Here is a 17,364-nt window from a genome sequence, read left to right on the forward strand (position 1 = left end):
AGGAGAAACATCTGTAACAAAAATTAATAAAAAATAAATAAAAATCTTTGAATACCTATAGAATAACTGAAGAAAAAACAGAATTGCTATGAATGTCCCAAATATTTGGTTCTAAATAACCAAATTAATTCCTCTTCTATTTGTTTTAAAATACTGTTACAAGAACTACCAATTATCAGCTAATGCTGGAAGTCTGTAATTATGTGTTAATATATGACAAGGCTAGCAATCTCCACAGAAGACTGGAACTTTGCAGAATGCTTCAAGCTGCTGTTGCTCAGTTGTTCAAATGACATATCCATTTATGGAGACAAAACCCACTGAGAACAGATAGTGTTACATGAATCACTACAGAGTAATTGACTAGAAATCCAAATCAACCTTTGATACTTTGGATCCAGATGAGCAGTTGCTTGGGCACCGGGAGGCAGGAAGAGGTGGGATTTTATGAAGAAGCACAAGGAAATTTTTAGAAGTGGTGGATATCTTCATTATCTTGATTGTGATGATAGTTTCGTTGGTATATACATATTCAAACCTATCAAATTGTACACTTTAAATATATGCAGGTTATTATGTGCCAATCATGCCTCCATAAAGCTAGTAATAAAATAAATGAATATATCTTAGAATGGTCACATATGATATCTTGAGTCCTGCACCATTACCCACCCACATAAAAAAAGAGCCGTTTAAAATATATATATACAACTTGAAGCAATCTGGGCTACCTAAGTTATGATGACTTGAGTGTAGCAGTTTTTAACTATATATTAAAGTAAAACACTTTATTAAGATACAGATCTGTGTATGTTTGTTTATGATTCTGCATGATTATTTTTCTCGACAGTTGATATTTATGGACTGGATGTAAAACTGGCTTTTAAGCAGCTTTTAGAATATCAATACCACATTAGTTTGAATATTTTTTCCTTATGAAAGATGAAGATCAATGTCTCAACTGCCCCCAGATCATAATACATTTTTTAAATGTTTAACGTTTGTACATTTTTGCTTTTATTAATGAACTTTTCTTTTAGAATGGCTTTCTGACAGTGTCTTCTTGGCTGTGGTTGAGACAAGTGTGAACTCTAATTATTAGAGATTAATTCTATAGGTAGAACCTAGATATATTAGAAGACATAGGGATTTTTATTTAAAAATTCATATTGGGATATGTGTTATAGGAGAATTTTTTCAAAGAATTTTTATTTAATGCTTGGGTGTGTGGTCAGTCAGATGCCCTTATAATATTGCTAGACTATTAATAGGTAGGTGATGGTCTTCATACCCTTTTATATACTAATTTCACTTCATGGAATTTAACTAAATAATTAATCAAAAATATGGGAGCAACTGCATGTGAAGATATTCATACACGTTTGTGTATAAAAATAAAAATTAAAACAACCATAATATAATGGTTAAAGTATGTCATTTACCATTACAAAAAATGCAGCAATTTGAGATTATCTTTTTGTATTATGGTAAATGAAAAATAAACCAACACAATGGATTTATTCATTTTGTGAAACTTCAATACTTAAAATTTGAGAATGTTTCTATAAGTATATATATATTTAAAAAACTATATAAAGGTGCCTACCATTACTATCCAAATAGCAAGAATGACTAAATTAAGAAGTAAAATGATAAATACTATGTGTTTCTATATAATACTTCATATTTTTTAATTATCAGTTTTAAAAGAACATATACCTTTTAATTAACTGTACAAATTTAGCTACCCTAAAGTAGCATAGACTACTAGGGGCTGAAGCTCTGGGGTTTCATTAGTACAGTGATGACTTAATTAACAAATCCTTTATGAACAAAACCGCTTTCCCCAAGACTGGTTCGGTGCAGCAGGCATGAGGGAAGGATCAATTTTCTCAGAGCTAGATTGGTGGCAGCAGGGACTAATGAGGCAGGACCTTGAAAGTGTCTCTCTCTCAGATCTAACTCCTCAGGGGTTGGCTAGAGCTGATGCTGAGGGCACTGCTGCGCCCCTGAGACCTACACAGCCTGGTTACCCAGGTGTTGAAAAAACAATTTCTGTGCCAAGACCATATGTGGCTTATAAGAGACTCGGCGGGACTCTAGCATTAGGCAGAGCATTCCTAGTGTGGAATGAGTAGGCTAAAAAATAGCAAAAGGGGAATCCCATGTGCTGGGAAGCTTCCACTTGTCTTCTGTGTGCTCAGAGTACTGCTTTTTCCATTCTCTGGGCGTCATTTTATTCAACTGTAAAATGAAAGGACCGACTGGAAAATCTCTAATGTTCTACTAGACTTTCAGTTCTAATAGACTATATGTCTAGATCAAGAGTCAGCAGCTTTTCAGTAAGGGGCCAAACAGTAAATATTTTCAACTTTGCAGGACATTCAATCTTTTTTTTAAACTTTAAACAAATTTTTATTACACAAAGGTCACATAATTTGATATTTCTGTACTTTGTACACAATTATTCTTACTCTCCACAGAAAGGCTGCTTCTTAACTTCTCATCGGGTGATGGCAAGCACTAAAATCCTGATTTTAACAGAATGGTAGTAAAAATGCCTCAGTGATTTAAGTTGAAAGCAGCACGTTAGTACATGGCTGTTGCACTTAGTTATCAGGAATGTACAAATGTATTTTTATTCAAAAATACAAAATAAATTATCTGTAGGCATGGACAATGACAGCAGTAAACCATTGTATTGTCAAACTGAAACCAGTAACTGATGGTTATAGTGATATTCTTGAACATCAGCCAGCCTTTTCTTCAGTCATTTCCTTCAACTGACTTCTCTGAAGTTATAGGTGAGGAAGATTGCCTTGAGCTCCCTCTCAGGTTCTCATTAATGATGGTAAAGCACTGTTCTAGGATTAGAACATACCACCACCCATGCCACCTCCCATTCCACCCATCCCCACCTGTTCCAGGGTCTTTCTCTTCTTTAGGAATTTCTGTGACTACGACTTCTGCTGTTGTTAACAGAGAGGCTACTCCAGCAGCATCCAATAAAGCAGTTCTTACAACCTTAGTTGGATCAATGAGTCCTTTTTCCACCATATTGACAAAATCTCCAAGCATAGCATCATAATCAACTTCTGAGGAGCTTTGCATAATTTTCTCAACTATCAACAATCCCTCAACATCTGCATTCTTAGCAATGGTCATTGCAGGAATTTTGAGTGCTTTTTTAATAATTTCTATATCAATTATTTGATCTTCCTTAGCTGGCATTAATGAGTCCAAGGCTGGAATGAACCGAAGCAAGGCACAACCCCCGCCCAGAACAATGCCTTCCTCAACAGCAGCTCGGGTAGCATTGAGGGCATCTGTTACTCTGTCTTTCTTTTCATTCACTTCAACATCACTTGTTCCACCAACCTTCAGCAGTTACTCCATCTGAGAGCTATGCCAGCCATTCATTTAGTTTTTCCTTTTCATATTCACTAGTTGTGATGTTGAACTGCTCAATGATTTCTTGAATATGTTTTTCAATTTGAGCCTTGTCGCCTTTTCCTTTCAAGAGCATGGCATCATCTTTGGTCACAATGACTTCTCCAACTTTTCCTAAGTCATGAGACTGAACATCTTCAAGATTTAGAATCAATCCTTCTTCTCCAAACACTGCACCACCAGTAGCAATAGCCATGTCTTTAAGCTGGTCCTTTCTATTGTCACCAAAACCAGGAGCTTTGACTGCTACAACCTGAAGACCAACTTTTAGCCTATTCAAAACAAGTGTACTTAGAGCTTCTCCATCAACATCTTCAGCAATAATGACCAAGGGCTTACGGTGAGCATTGGCAATTTCAAGAGCAGGTACAATGGACTGAACACTGGAAATTTTCTTTTCACTCAATAGAACATAGGCATCTTGGAATTCACACTTCTGACCTTTTGCTGTATTAATAAAGTATGGAGAAATATAACCTCAATCAAACTTCATGCCTTCAATAACTTCTAATTCATCATTCAGTGTTTTTCCATCCTTTACTGTGACGATGCCCTTTCTTCCAACCTTTTTCATTGCGTCCGAAATTGTGTTGCCAATTTCTTTGTCTCCATTTGCAGAAATTGTAACAACCTGAGCTGTTTCTTCAGGGGTTGTCACAGGTTTAGACTGTTTCTTAAATTCAGAAATTACAGCATCAACAGCTAACATCACACCTGTCCTGATTTCCACTGGATTAGCACCTTTGCTAATCTTCTCAAAGCCTTCTTTGGCCATAGAGCGTGCCAGTACAGTAGCAGTGGTGGTGCCATCCCCAGCCTCTTCATTTGTATTATTGGCAACATCTTGAACAAGTTTAGCGCCAATATTTTTATATTTATCTTTTAAGTCAATAGACTTTGCAACGGTCACACCATCTTTTGTTACTTTGGGACTTCCCCAGTTCTGTTCAATAATTACTGTTCTTTCCTTTGGCCCCATAGTAACAGCTACAGCATCGGCTAAAAGGTCCACACCTTGAAGCATTAAGGTTCAGGCATCTGCACCAAATTTTACATCTTTGGCATAAGCCCAAGTGAGATGAGGAGCCAGGGCCCTGGACACTGGCCTAATCTGGCGAAGGACTTTGTGTAATCGAAACATTTCTGAGGGTCAAAGGCAGAGCGTGTGAGCAGTGAGGAAGGCCGTCCGCGGAGAGTGAGGGACAGAGTGCAGGGCACACCCGGCAATTAGGACATGCAATCTCAGTCGCAACTGCTCAACTCTGCCTCTGTGGTGTGAAAACCGCCATATGTAACCATATAGAGATAAATGGACATGGCTGTGTTCCAATAAAACTTTATTTACAAAAATAGGCAGCTAGCTAGATTTGGCCCCACAGGCCATAGTTGGACAAACCCTGGTCTAGATATCGATGTAATGCAAATATCATTAAAATAATTCTTTGGGGGACAGGATATAAATCTTATTTTAAAAAAACCATCCTTGCCCAGCTGGTGTGGCTCAGTGTTGAGCATCGACCCATGCACCAAGAGGTTAGGGCACATGCCCAGGTTGTAGGCCAAATCCCCAATGGGGGGCATGCAGGAGGCGGCCAATTGATATTCCCTCTCATCGATGTTTCCATCTCTCTGTCTCTCCCTCTCTCTGTAAAATCAATAAAGAAAAAAAAAGTTTAAAAAAATAAAAAGAAACATCCTCTCAGACCTTTTTGTTTTAAAGGTTAGTCAAATATAAAATGATATTTTAATGTCAGGGTTTAGCAACGTGGGGAAAAGGTTAAAAATACCCTGCTAACATACTGCTGTAGTAAATTATCTGCCTTTTGATTAAGGAGGGAAATGGTGTCTACAACACTTGTGCCTTTTAAGTCTTCAAAACTCTTTGAACCTAGTAGGAGAGAAGGTCAATACCTATTAATTTGTTTCTGATAAAATAGGCTAAATCATGCTATTTATGGTAGAGTATGGGCTGCAGACCTTGTGTGTGTGTGTGTGTGTGTGTGTGTGTGTGTGTGTGTGTGTCTTCTCCAGAAAGGGTTAACTACCATGTAGACAGGCTTCAGACTGTGTATCTTGGGTTGGGCTTATATCTTGGTCTTAAGTTACCAGGATTCTAATGTGGAAGTCAGTCCGTCTTCACTTTGGAGACCTTTGTTAGTTCTCTCATGTCAGGTCTCAGCTAGTCTACTTTGTCTAGTGCATTCATTCATTCAGCTCAATTTCTCCACCCCCAACCCCCAACACAATCCCCCACCAGAGCTGTCCGCCTGCTCTCTATCTATGAGTCTGTCTCTATTTTGCTTGTTAGTTCAGTTTGTTTGTCTAGTGCGTTTATATCAAACTTTGTTCTTGTTTGCTATAACAACAAAGCAATCATATGTTGGAATAATTAATTCAGGCCTATTGTTGTATAAAGAGATCAGCACAGTGGCATTTTATCAGCCTAGAGAAGTCTTAAATATTCTTGTTGGCCAGCTTGCTTTCATCTAATCACTGTTGGGTATCTTTACCTTCTAAGCTGCAGAGCATTAATTCTTTACTGGCTTATCCCATTAAACACATCTGTGAGCATAGCAGAACTGACATATTCTTGCACTTATAGCTTGTCCAGAGTGTGTATGTCAACCATCCCAGCATGGTGACAGCTATGGCCTTTCTTTAATGCAGCAGTTTTCAAAGTGTGGACCCACTGGAGGTCTCCAAGATTCTTTCAAGGTGTCTCTTCTGTGAAGTCAAAACTATTTCACAATAATACTGACATTATTTGCCTTTTAGACTATTTCAGTAGAGTTTTCCAGAGACTTTATAATGTGTTATATAGCAACAAATTGAACACTGAAGCAGTTATGAAAATCAGGCTCTTTTACTAAACCAGACATTAAAGAGATCACCAAAAATGTAAATGCCACTCTTCACTAATATTTTTGTTTACAATATATTGTTATTTTTCATTAAAAATATGTTTAAATGTAATAGATTTATTAATAAATATTTTTAAGTTCTCTGTTTATTTTCTAATTCAGTAAATATTAGTAAATATAACTCACTTAAATGAAAGCTGTTTGGGGTCCTCAATTTTAAGGGTATTTCAGGGGTCCCAGAACTAATAAGTTTGAGAATCCATACTCTGATATCCTTAGCTGCAATGCTGTGATCTCATGGTTATACCATCCTCTCAGCATGTTCTCATATATAAAATAACCACTGAAATTCTTCCACTCAGACATGACAAATGTTAACAATTTAGTGATCGTCTTTCAGACATCTTTCTACTGAGTGCTTGCATGCATACATTACATAAGTAGGATCATACTATAGTTTTTCAAACTTTTTTTCATGAGACACTTCAGTTTAATTTTTCTACCTGTTAACTCTGCATTCTTATATCCTAAGGTTTTGTTTTTCTTTTTTTTTTTTTTTTCCTCACCCGAGGATATTTTTCCATTTTTTGTACAGATAGAGTGGGAGGGAGAGAAAGAGGAAGGGAGAGAGAGACAGAAACATCGACGTGAAGGGACACATCGAGTGGCTGCCACCCGCGCGACCAACCAGGGCCGGGGACAAACTGCAACCGAAGTACGTGCCCTTAGTGGGAACTGAACCCGGGTCTCTCCGGACCGCAGGCCGACGCTCTAACCGCTGAGCCAAACCGGCCAGGGCTTATATCCTAAGGTTTTAAAAATGGATAGGGATCATTTTATCTCATTCCCCACTCAATTCAAGAATCCTTTCTAAAACACTCACTACTTAGCAGATCTATTCATTTCAGTTTTATAAACCCTAAATTGTTAGAAAGTTTTTTCTTCTGTTGAACAGAAATTTTCCTTCTTTAAAAAAATTTTTTTTCTTTATTGATTTTAGAGAGAGAGGAAAGGAGAGGGAGGGAGCTAGAAACATCAATGAGAGAGAATATCTATCAGCCGCCTCTTACATGTCCCCCACTGGGCATTTAGCCCACAGCCTGGGCATGTGTCCTGACCGGGAATCAAACCGGCAACCTCTTGGTACATGGGTCAACAATCAACCACTGAGCTACACTGGCCGGGCAGAAATTTTCCTTCTTCTAACTTCTCTCCATTAGTCCTAGTCCCACTTTAGGAACAAAGTAGAATACATCTTATCCATCTTCATTGTGCTTCATTATAAGTATTTTCTTCTGATCTATCTCCGGCTCACTAATTCTCTGAACTGTCTATGTTTTTGTTAAACTTATACATTTAAATTTTATTTTTAATTTTCACTTAAGCTTATTGAGTTCTTAATTCCAATTTTCATTTTCTATAGTTTATAGTCCTCTGCTGTAATTCTTTTTTTATTTTTAACTCTTGATCAGTAAGTATAGTTATTTCAAAGTTTCTGTTTGATAAGCTCAATATCTGGAACCACTTTGGGCTACTTTCTGTTGTATAATTTCTGTTGGTTTTAATATTTTGCTTGCCTTATGTTACTATTTTTTTTATTGTGAACATACATTGTATTCAGAGAATTCCTTCTAAAAATTACTTGAGGTAAGGATGATTCATGTTTGCTTTTGAGAGTCACAGGAGCAGTCACACTAGAGTCATCTTGATCTAAGTTTAGGAATTTAGATGATTTGGAGCTCAGCTATACTCCATTGCCTAGGCCTATATACTTCCTGTTCACCCTTAAGCCTAGGTGCAGCTTTTGGGTTCCCAGCCTAAGATGAGGAGGTTTTACCAGGGCTGTCTGTCTTAACAGGCTCTAGATTCCAAATTTTGTCCTCTTAGCAGTATCAAACACCAGACTAGCCTCTGGTTTTCATCATCTCTTATATCTTGCCCTGGTAATTAATTTTTTAATTCTTGAAGGCTTTGAATGCCTTCAAGCACATTTTTTAAAGATGCATTTTGTCCAGATGTTCTAATTGTTCTTAATGAGGCAATTGGTCTAAATTACCCACTCTGCCAAAAGCCCCTAGAACCTACTTAAACTCATATTAATATTTCTCTGTCCGTCTGGGTTGCTTAGAAAGCTGTTAAGGAGCAGGGATAATCATGACCAGGGCATCCTTGCAGGCACATTTTATCATGTGTACCACATTCGTCCAGATGCTCTTTAAGAGCACTTCTTGGATGTTCAGTCTAGTATTATATTTTGGTTCAGATTAATTGAAGGCATTCTCAAATTTAAATAAGCAGTTATTCTATAGCCTTCATCTCATAATTTTGAACTCTGTTAGGGTTAAAAATCATAGTGCTATTCTTTTTTATATTTCTCAAACAGGTTAGGCTAAAACTAACAAATAACCCTCAAAACTTTAATGATTTTCAATAATAAATATTTATTTTTCTCTTATGTTCCTGTTCTTCACTGTGTTAGCTGAGGCACTCCTCCATGTTTTCTTCGTTCTAGAACCAACACTGAAGGGCAGCCCCAATCAGGAGCATGCTATTAACTGTATTAGAGGGGAAAGATGTGAAGAAAGGACTACACTGTAGCTCTTACAGCTCTTGCATCACTTCTTGTCTCATTTCATTAACTGAAGTCAGTCATATAGCCAAGCCTGATATTAATCAGATAGGAAGTGCAGTCCTTATTAACAGATTATAGTGTTCCCATAGGGATGAGCCCAGAAAGGAGGGGCAGTGAAAACAATGTATGAGGGGCTCCCTTTTCCTTAACAAGTTTATTATATTGTAATGTTCTTGAAATAAAACATACTCAGAATGAAAGGTTATTGTAATTTAGGATTTAAACCAACTAAAAACAAAATATCAGAACAAACTTTGTTTAAACCTTGATTAAGAATAAGGTTTCTTTAAAATCACTCTTGTTACCCTTCTTTAAAACACTAAATCTGTGTATACACAGTTTCTTCCATTCGGGTGTTTCTTTAAATTGCTTTATCCCATCTCTTATCTAGCTAATCATATGGGAATTTCCTCTTTGGGGAGTTAAATCTGTAATAGCAACCCCTAGGTATTACAGGGCATCCCAATTGTGTTTCCTGTTTTATTTATTTTTAATTTTTATTTTTTTATTAATTTATTTTTGTTACAGATGTTTCTCCTTTTTCCCCTCATTGACTCCCTCCTCCCAGACCCCTCCCACCCTGTCCCCAGTTTTCTTGTCTATGTCCATCGGTTATACATACGTGCATATAAGTTCTGTGATTTATCCCTCCCCTCCCCTACCCCCCGTCAGGAATGTCAGTCTGTACCCTACTTCTATGTCTCTGGGTCTGTTTTGTTCATCAGTTTGTTTAGTTCATTATATTCCAGAAATAAGTGAGATCATGTGATATTTTTCTTTCTCTGCTTGGCTTGTTTCGCTTAGGATAATATTTTTCAGGTCTCTCCATGTCGTCTCAAAGGATAAGAGATCTTTATTTCTTACAGCTGCATAGTACTCTATTGTGTATATGTACCACAGCTTTTTATCCACTAATCTACTGATGGGCACTTGGGCTGTTTCCAGATCTTAGCTATTGTAAATAGTGCTGCTATGAGCATAGGGGTACATATATTCTTTCTGATTGGTGTTTCAGGCTTCTTAGGGTATATTCCTAGAAGTGGGATCACTTGGTCAAATGACAGTTCCATTTTAAATTTTTTGAGGTAACACCATAGTGTTTTCCATAGTGGCTGTACCAGTCTGCATTCCCACCAGCAGTGTACTAGGGTCCCCTTTTCTCCACACCCTCGCCAGCACTTGTTTAATGATTTGTTGATGGCAGCCATTCTGACAGGTGTGAAGTGATACCTCATTGTTGTTTTAATTTGCATCTCTCTGATGATTAGTGACGTTGAGCATTTCTTCATATGCCTCTTGGCCATTTGTGTATCCTTTTTGGAGAGGTGTCTATTCAGCTCCTCTGCCCATTTTATAATTGTGTTCTTTGTTTTCCTTTTGTTGAGTTGTATGAGCACTCTTTATATTTTGGAAATTAACTCCTTATCTGATGTATCATTGGCAATGATGCTCTCCCATATAGTGGGTTCCCTTTTCATTCTGATGGTTGTTTCTTTTGCTGTGCAGAGGCTTTTTAGTTTGATGTAGTCCCATGTGTTCAGTTTTTCTTTTGTTTCTGTTGCCTTAGGTGATGTATCAGTGAAAATTCTGCAGCGTATGATGTCTGAAATTTTGCTGCCTACATTTTCTTCTAGGATTTTCATAGGATCATGAATCACATTTAACTCTTTTATCCATTTTGAGTTTATTCTTGTGTATGGTGTAAGTTGGTGGTCTAGCTTCATTTTTTTGCATGGAGCTGTCCAATTTTCCCAACACCATTTATTAAAGAGGCTGTCTTGACTCCACTGTATGCTCTTGCCTCCTTTGTCAAATATTAATTGAGCATATTGCCTTGGGTCCATTTCTTTGTTCTCTATTCTGTTCCATTGATCTATGTGCCTGTTATTGTGCCAGTACCAGGCTGTTTTGATTACAGTGGCTTTATAGTATAACCTGATGTCTGGTAATGTGATCCCTCCTACTTTTTTATTCTTTTTCAAGATTGCTGTGGCTATTTGAGGACTTTTTTTTTTTTTGGTTATATATAAACTTTTGGATTATTTGTTCTAGTTCTGTGAAATATATTGTTGGCATTTTGGTGGGGATTGAATCTATATATAGCTTTGGGTAGTACATTTTAATGATGTTAATTCTTCCAATCCACAAACAAGGTATATGCTTCCACTTTTTTATATCTTCCTCTATTTCTTTTTTAATGACCTGTAGTTTTCTGTGAAGAGATCCTTTACTTCTTTGGTTAAGTTTATTCCTAGGTATCTTAATTTTTTTTGCTGCAATGATAAATGGGATTTTTTTTCTTTTAGTTTCTCTTTCTGTGAGTTCATTGTTGGTGTATAAGAATGCTGTCGATTTATTGACGTTAATTTTGTACCTTGCTACTTTGCCAAATTCATTTATTAAGTCTAGTAGATTTTTGATGGAGTCTTTAGGGTTTCTATATACAGTATCATGTCATCTGCAAATAATGACAGTTTCACTTCCTCCTTTCCAATTTGGATCCCTTTTATTTTTTCTTCTTGTCTAATTGCTGTGGCTAAGACTTCCAATACTATGTTAAACCAATACTATGTTAAATAAGAGTGGCGACAGTGGACATCCCTATCTTGTACCCGTTCTTAAGGGAAATGTTTTTAGCTTTTGCCCATTGAGTATGATATTGGCTATAAGTTTTTCATATATTGCCTTTATTATGTTGAGATATGATCCCTCTATTCCCACATTGCTGAGCATTTTTATCAGAAATGGGTGCTGGATTTGGTCGAATGTTTTTTCAGCATCTATTGATATAATCATATGTGGGTTTTTTGGTTTTTTTTTTTCATTTTGTTTATGTGGTGTATCACATTTATTGATTTGCGAATATTGTACCATTCTTGCATCTCTGGGATGTATCCCACTTGGTCATAGTGGATAATTTTTTAATGTATTGCTGGATCCGATTTGCTAATATTTTGTTAAGGATTTTGGCATCTGTGTTCATCAGTGATATTGGCCTGTAGTTTTCTTTCTTTGTAGTGTCTTTATCTGGTTTTAGAATTGGGATTACGCTGGCCTCATAAAATGAGATTGGAAGTCTCCCATCTTCTTGAATTTTCTGGAATAGTTTGAGAAGAATGGGTATTAGATCTTCTTTGAATGTTCAGTAAAATTCCCCCTTGAAGCCATCTGGGCCTGGGCTTTTGTTTGCTGGGATTTTCTTAATTACATCTTCAATTTCCTTTGTTGTTATTGGTCTGTTCAAGTTTTCTATCTCTTCCTGGTTCCGTTTTGGGAGACTGTGTGTTTCTAGAAATTTGTCCATTTAGCCTAGATTGTCCTATGTGTTGGCATGTCATTATTCATAGTATGTTTCGATGATCCTTTGTATTTCTGTGGTGTCAGTTGTTAATTCTCCTCTTTTGTTTCTGTTTTTGTTTATTTGGGTCCTCTCTTTTTGATTCTTAGTGAGTCTGGCTAAAGTTCCATCAATCTTGTTTATCTTTTTTTTTTTATCCTTACCCGAGGACATTTTTCCATTTTTTGTTCAGATAGAGTGGGGAGGGAGGGAGAGAGAAAGAAACATCGATGTAAAAGGGACACATCGAGTGGTTGCCACCCACATGACCCAACCAGGGCCAGGGACAAACTGCAACCAAGGTACTTGCCCTTAGCAAGAACCAAACCCAGGTCTCTCTGGACTGCAGGCCAACTCTCTAACCGCTGAGCCAAACCAGCCAGGGCTTGTTTAGCTTTTAAAAGAACTAGCTTTTTGTTTCATTGATCTTTTCCTTTTTTTTTTTTATTTTCACCTGAGGACATTTTTCCACTTTTTTTTCAGATAGAGTGGGAAGGAGAGAGAGAGAAAGAAAAACATCAATGTGAAAGGGACACATCGAGTGGCTGCCACCCGCACAACCCAACCAGGGCCAGGGACAAACAGCAACCGAGGCACGTGTCCTTAGCGGGAACTGAACCTGGGTCTCTCTGGACCACAGGCCGATGCTCTAACCGCTGAGCCAAACCGGCCAGGGCTCATTGATCTTTTGAACTATTTTTTTAGTTTCTATGTCATTTATTTCTGCTCTGACCTTTACTATTTCTTTTTTTCTACTTTCTCTGGGTTTTTTTGTTTGTTTGTTTTCTTTCTAGATCTTTAAGTTGTAGGGTTAGAGAGTCAATTAGAAATTATCCTTTTTTCTTGAGGTAGGCCTATAGTGCTATGAACTTCCCTCTCAGGACTGCTTTTGCTGCATCCCATAGATTTTGTATTGTGGTGTATTGAAGTCCTCCAGAAGTTTTTAAATATATTTTGGAGCTCCCATATTTGACATGTATATGTTTACCAGTGTTATATCCTCTTGTCGGATTGATCCTTTTAATATTATGTAGTGACCTTCTTTGTCTTTTATTATGGCCCTCGTTTTGAAGTCTATCTTGTCGGATATGAGTATTACTACACCAGCTTTTTTTTCATTTCTGTTTGCTTAGTACATTTTTTTCTGTTCCTTCACTTTCATTCTGTGTGAGTCTTTTGTTGTGAGGTGAGTTTCTTGTAAACAGCATATATATGGGTCATGCTTTCTTATCTAGTCAGCTACCCTATGTTTTTTGTTTGGAGCATTTAAGCCATTTACATTTAAGGTTATTATTAATAGGTAGTTATTAGTTGCCATTTTTATTTTATGCCTGTGTTCTTTCTCTCTCTCTGTTTGTTCTCCTCCTTCTTACAACAGTCCCTTCAGCATTTCTTGCAGTGCTAGTTTGGTGGTGGTAAATTCCTTTAGCTTTTTTCTTATCCATGAAGCTCTTTATTTCTCCTTCAATTTTGAATGATAACCTTGCTGGATAGAGTAGTCTTGGATTCAGACCCTTGACTTGCATTACTTTGTACACTTCATGCCACTCCCTTCTGGCCTGCATTTCTATTAGAAATCAGCTGACAGGCTCATGGGAGCTCCCTTGTAGGTAACTTTCTGTCTCTCTCTTGCTTCCTTTAAGATTCTTTCTTTGTCTTTAATGTTTGCCATTTTTTATTATGATGTGTCTAGTTGTGGGTCTTCTGGTGTTCATCTTGCTTGGGACTCTCTGTGTTTCCTGGACTTGTGTGACTTCTTTTTCACCAGTTTAGGAAAGTTTTCTGTCATTATTTCTTCAAACAGGTTCTCTATTCCTTTCTCTGATTCTTCTCCTTCCGGTACCCCTATAATGCTAATGTTATGTTTTGTATTATCCCACAGCTTCCTTAAGCTCTCCTCCTGCTTTTTAAACTTTTTTTCTATTTGCTGCTTTTTTTAGGTGTTTTTCTCTACCTTGTCTTCCAAGTCGCTGATTTGGTCATCAGCTTCTAATCTACAATTGAACCTGTCTAAGGTATTTTTCATATCAGCTATGTCATTCTTTATTTCCTCTTGATTTTTATGTATATCTTCTACCTCTTTACACATTGCTTCTACCTCTTTTTTTAAGCTGAAGTAGTTCCCAGTGAGCTCTTCATAATTCTTATTAAGTTGCTTGCAGTTCTCACCAAATTGTTTGAGCATCCTTATAATCATTGCTTTGAATTCTTTGTCTGACAAGTTGCTTTCCTTTAGTTCCTGTAGTTCCATTTCTGATTATTCCTTTTTTTTTTAATTTGGGTGTTGTTTCTTTGTCTCACCATTTTAGCAATCTGGTAGTTGTAAGCCTGGAGAGGTATGTTAGAATGTGTAGGCAGGTCAGTGTGTATCAATTAAGGCTGTTGTGCCTCCCAGCCTGTTTTGGTGTATGGCTCGTCTTGTCTGCTGTGGGTCCAGGAGGGTTGACACCTGGCAGCTGGAATTGGTCTGTTGTGCAGGTCTCAGTTCCCCCAGATTCGCTGCTGCTTGGGCTGGGGCACCACTCTTGATCAGCTTCTGCTGCTGCTGCTGGGAGGTGCACAGGTTCGTCTGGTGCCCTGCTGGGGTGTGGGGGATCTGCTCTTATGTTGCTGGGGTGTGTGGGGTTTTACTAATACACTGTTGGGGTGCGTGGGTTCCACTGGCATGCTGCTGGGGTTCGTGGGTCCCTATGATATGCTGCTGGGGTGTGTGGGTCCAGCTGGTGTTCTTCTGGGGTTTGTGGGTTTTGTTGGTACGTTGCTGGGGTTCGTGGGTCCCTATGATATGCTGCTGGGGTGTGTGGGTCCAGCTGGTGTTCTTCTGGGGTTTGTGGGTTTTGTTGGTACGTTGCTGGGGTTCGTGGGTTCCACTGGTGCACTTCTAGGGTTTGTGGGTCCCTCTGGTACGCTGCTGGGGTGTGTGGGTTTTGCTGGTATACTGTTGGGGGACCCTGCTGCCTGATGGGGTTCAGCTCCTCATCAGTCGCTGCCGGGGGTGAGTGTCAGCTCCCAGTTGGCACTGCTGCTGCTGCTGCTGCTGCTGCTGCTGCTGCTGCTGCTGCCAGGGGCTGCTCTCAGGTTCCAATCCTTTACTGCTATTGGGGACTGAGGATGCTCCACACCTGGGATTTTGCTGCTGCTGTGGGGAGGGGCTCCACTCCAGCTTTGCTGCTGCAGTGGTCAGGGGTAGGTCTCAGCTGCCCTAGCCCTGCTGCTTGGTCTGGGGCACCACTCTTGATCAGTCTTTGTGCTGCTGTAGGCCTGGAGCCTGGGGCCTGTGCTGGCCCACTCACTCCTGTCCTCCCGCCACCATAGGTCTGGGTCCTGGGCTCTGGGCTAGGTGCGTGCCCCCATGGCCTGGGTCCTGGGCTGGGTGCGTGCCGCTGCGTCGGGCCTGGAATCTGGAGCCTGTAGGCCACAGGGCCTCCACCACCGCTGGCCTGGGGGAGCCTCCGGCCTCCACCACCGCTGGCCTGGGGGAGCCTCCGCTGCTGTTGGGGGTAGAGCTCCGGCTCCTGGCTGGTTTCTGCTACTGCTCTAGGCAAATACTGTGTGCTGGCCGTGCCAACACAGCTGAGTTCACTAGACGGATGGTGCTGAACGCTCTAGTGGACTCAGGTTGCTGGACCCCAGCTGCTCCCGTTTCCTCCTCCCAGGGAAGACCTGGGATCCTCCAAAATGGCGGGGCCTCCCGACCACTCTGGAGAAAGTTTGCTGGCTTCCCACTTACCATGTAGCCTTCTGCTTTCTGTCTGTAGCACAGGAGCCTTCTGCCCCGTGTCTCTGCACTGCTCAAGGTTGGTCTTCCATGCTCGCATTTACTCTCTCTCTCACTCTCACACACTCACCCACGTTCCAGTCCTGTTCATCATCATCTTCTTCTTCCTCTAAGAGGAATCTGTTTCCTGTTTTTATATTACACCTCAATTAGCATTAGCTTTTCTAGGATTTTTACAGTTTTATTTTTCTTTTTACTTTAAATTACATTCTTTCCATTTATTTGCAATTCTCTCTTCTCCTAATTTTATTATTGTCCACCCACTAAAGATACATTTACTATCTCTTATCCTTTCATTTATAATATGCCCATAAATTCTAAACTCAGACATTCCCAGTTCTGCCTTATCTGTATGGTATTTTTCTCCCGTTATTGTTTAAAATGTTTATGGAATGAACTGGGATTTTCTTCAGTGTATAAGGTTCTCTAGTGTGTCATTTTATTTTCATGCATCAGAGCTATTCCTACTCTTCTTTTATGGGGTCTCTTATATGATAATTTTTTCATGCGTAAAAGTACAATATTGAACAACACTGAAGGCTTTATTATTTCTAAATATAAAATTTATTTAATAATGAGATGGAAATATATATTTTTTTAAAGGAGAAAGGTGTTTCTCTAAAATAATTTCTTTGTCAAAAAGCTGCAAATACTACCACTGTTTTGTGACCCCTGAATGATGTCTGCTCTCTTTGTACTAAATCTAATAGTAATTGATCCTAGAGAAGATCACAAAATTCCCTATTGTTAGGTTTAGAAATGCATTGATGAATACCTTGTTTGATGGGATAAAAGCTTCAATAAGTGATGCCCCCATCTGAGTAGTTAATTTCAAAATATTGTTTGTCTAACACATTGTTGTCAGTGACAACCGAACAAGAACTTTTAGAAGCAGTTGGCTGTCCAATAATGGCAAATTTCAGGGCTATGTAAATTGTGCCAGTTCAGCCCAGCTTTTTTCTCTATTATCATATCAATTGAGTCAGTTCATAGTAGACAAAGCAAGGTTATGGGAACCACCTAGAGCATCACGCACCATTTAACATCAATGCAGCATACAGGAACATCTGCAACTTCAATCTTATTAACAGAGGTAGATTGGAAGGCAATAAACAGCTTTCTTCATCATTTAATTGCAAAATAGTATTTCCTAATGTTTGCATTGTTTATCAACAGGAACCTCATCAATAATTGTATAATTATGGTTGCCTAGATTACAGTGCCCTCATGCATCTTGTCATTTATTACAGAGAGGTCCGAATTTAATCTGAATTTGAACCCATGATTCAAAACTAATAATATTAAA

The 17,364-nt window shown here is 38.7% G+C and overlaps 1 protein-coding gene and 1 pseudogene across 23 annotated transcripts in view; one reads left to right on the plus strand and one right to left on the minus strand.

The window, feature by feature from the left end:
• Positions 1–17,364, plus strand: part of ADK (adenosine kinase) — a 630,959-nt gene that overhangs the window by 555,904 nt on the left and 57,691 nt on the right. The window lies entirely within an intron of this gene.
• Positions 2,871–4,591, minus strand: LOC118632249 (annotated as a pseudogene).

The sequence above is a fragment of the Molossus molossus genome, unplaced genomic scaffold, assembly GCF_014108415.1.
Source record: "Molossus molossus isolate mMolMol1 unplaced genomic scaffold, mMolMol1.p scaffold_m16_p_17, whole genome shotgun sequence".
NCBI lineage: Eukaryota > Metazoa > Chordata > Mammalia > Chiroptera > Molossidae > Molossus > Molossus molossus.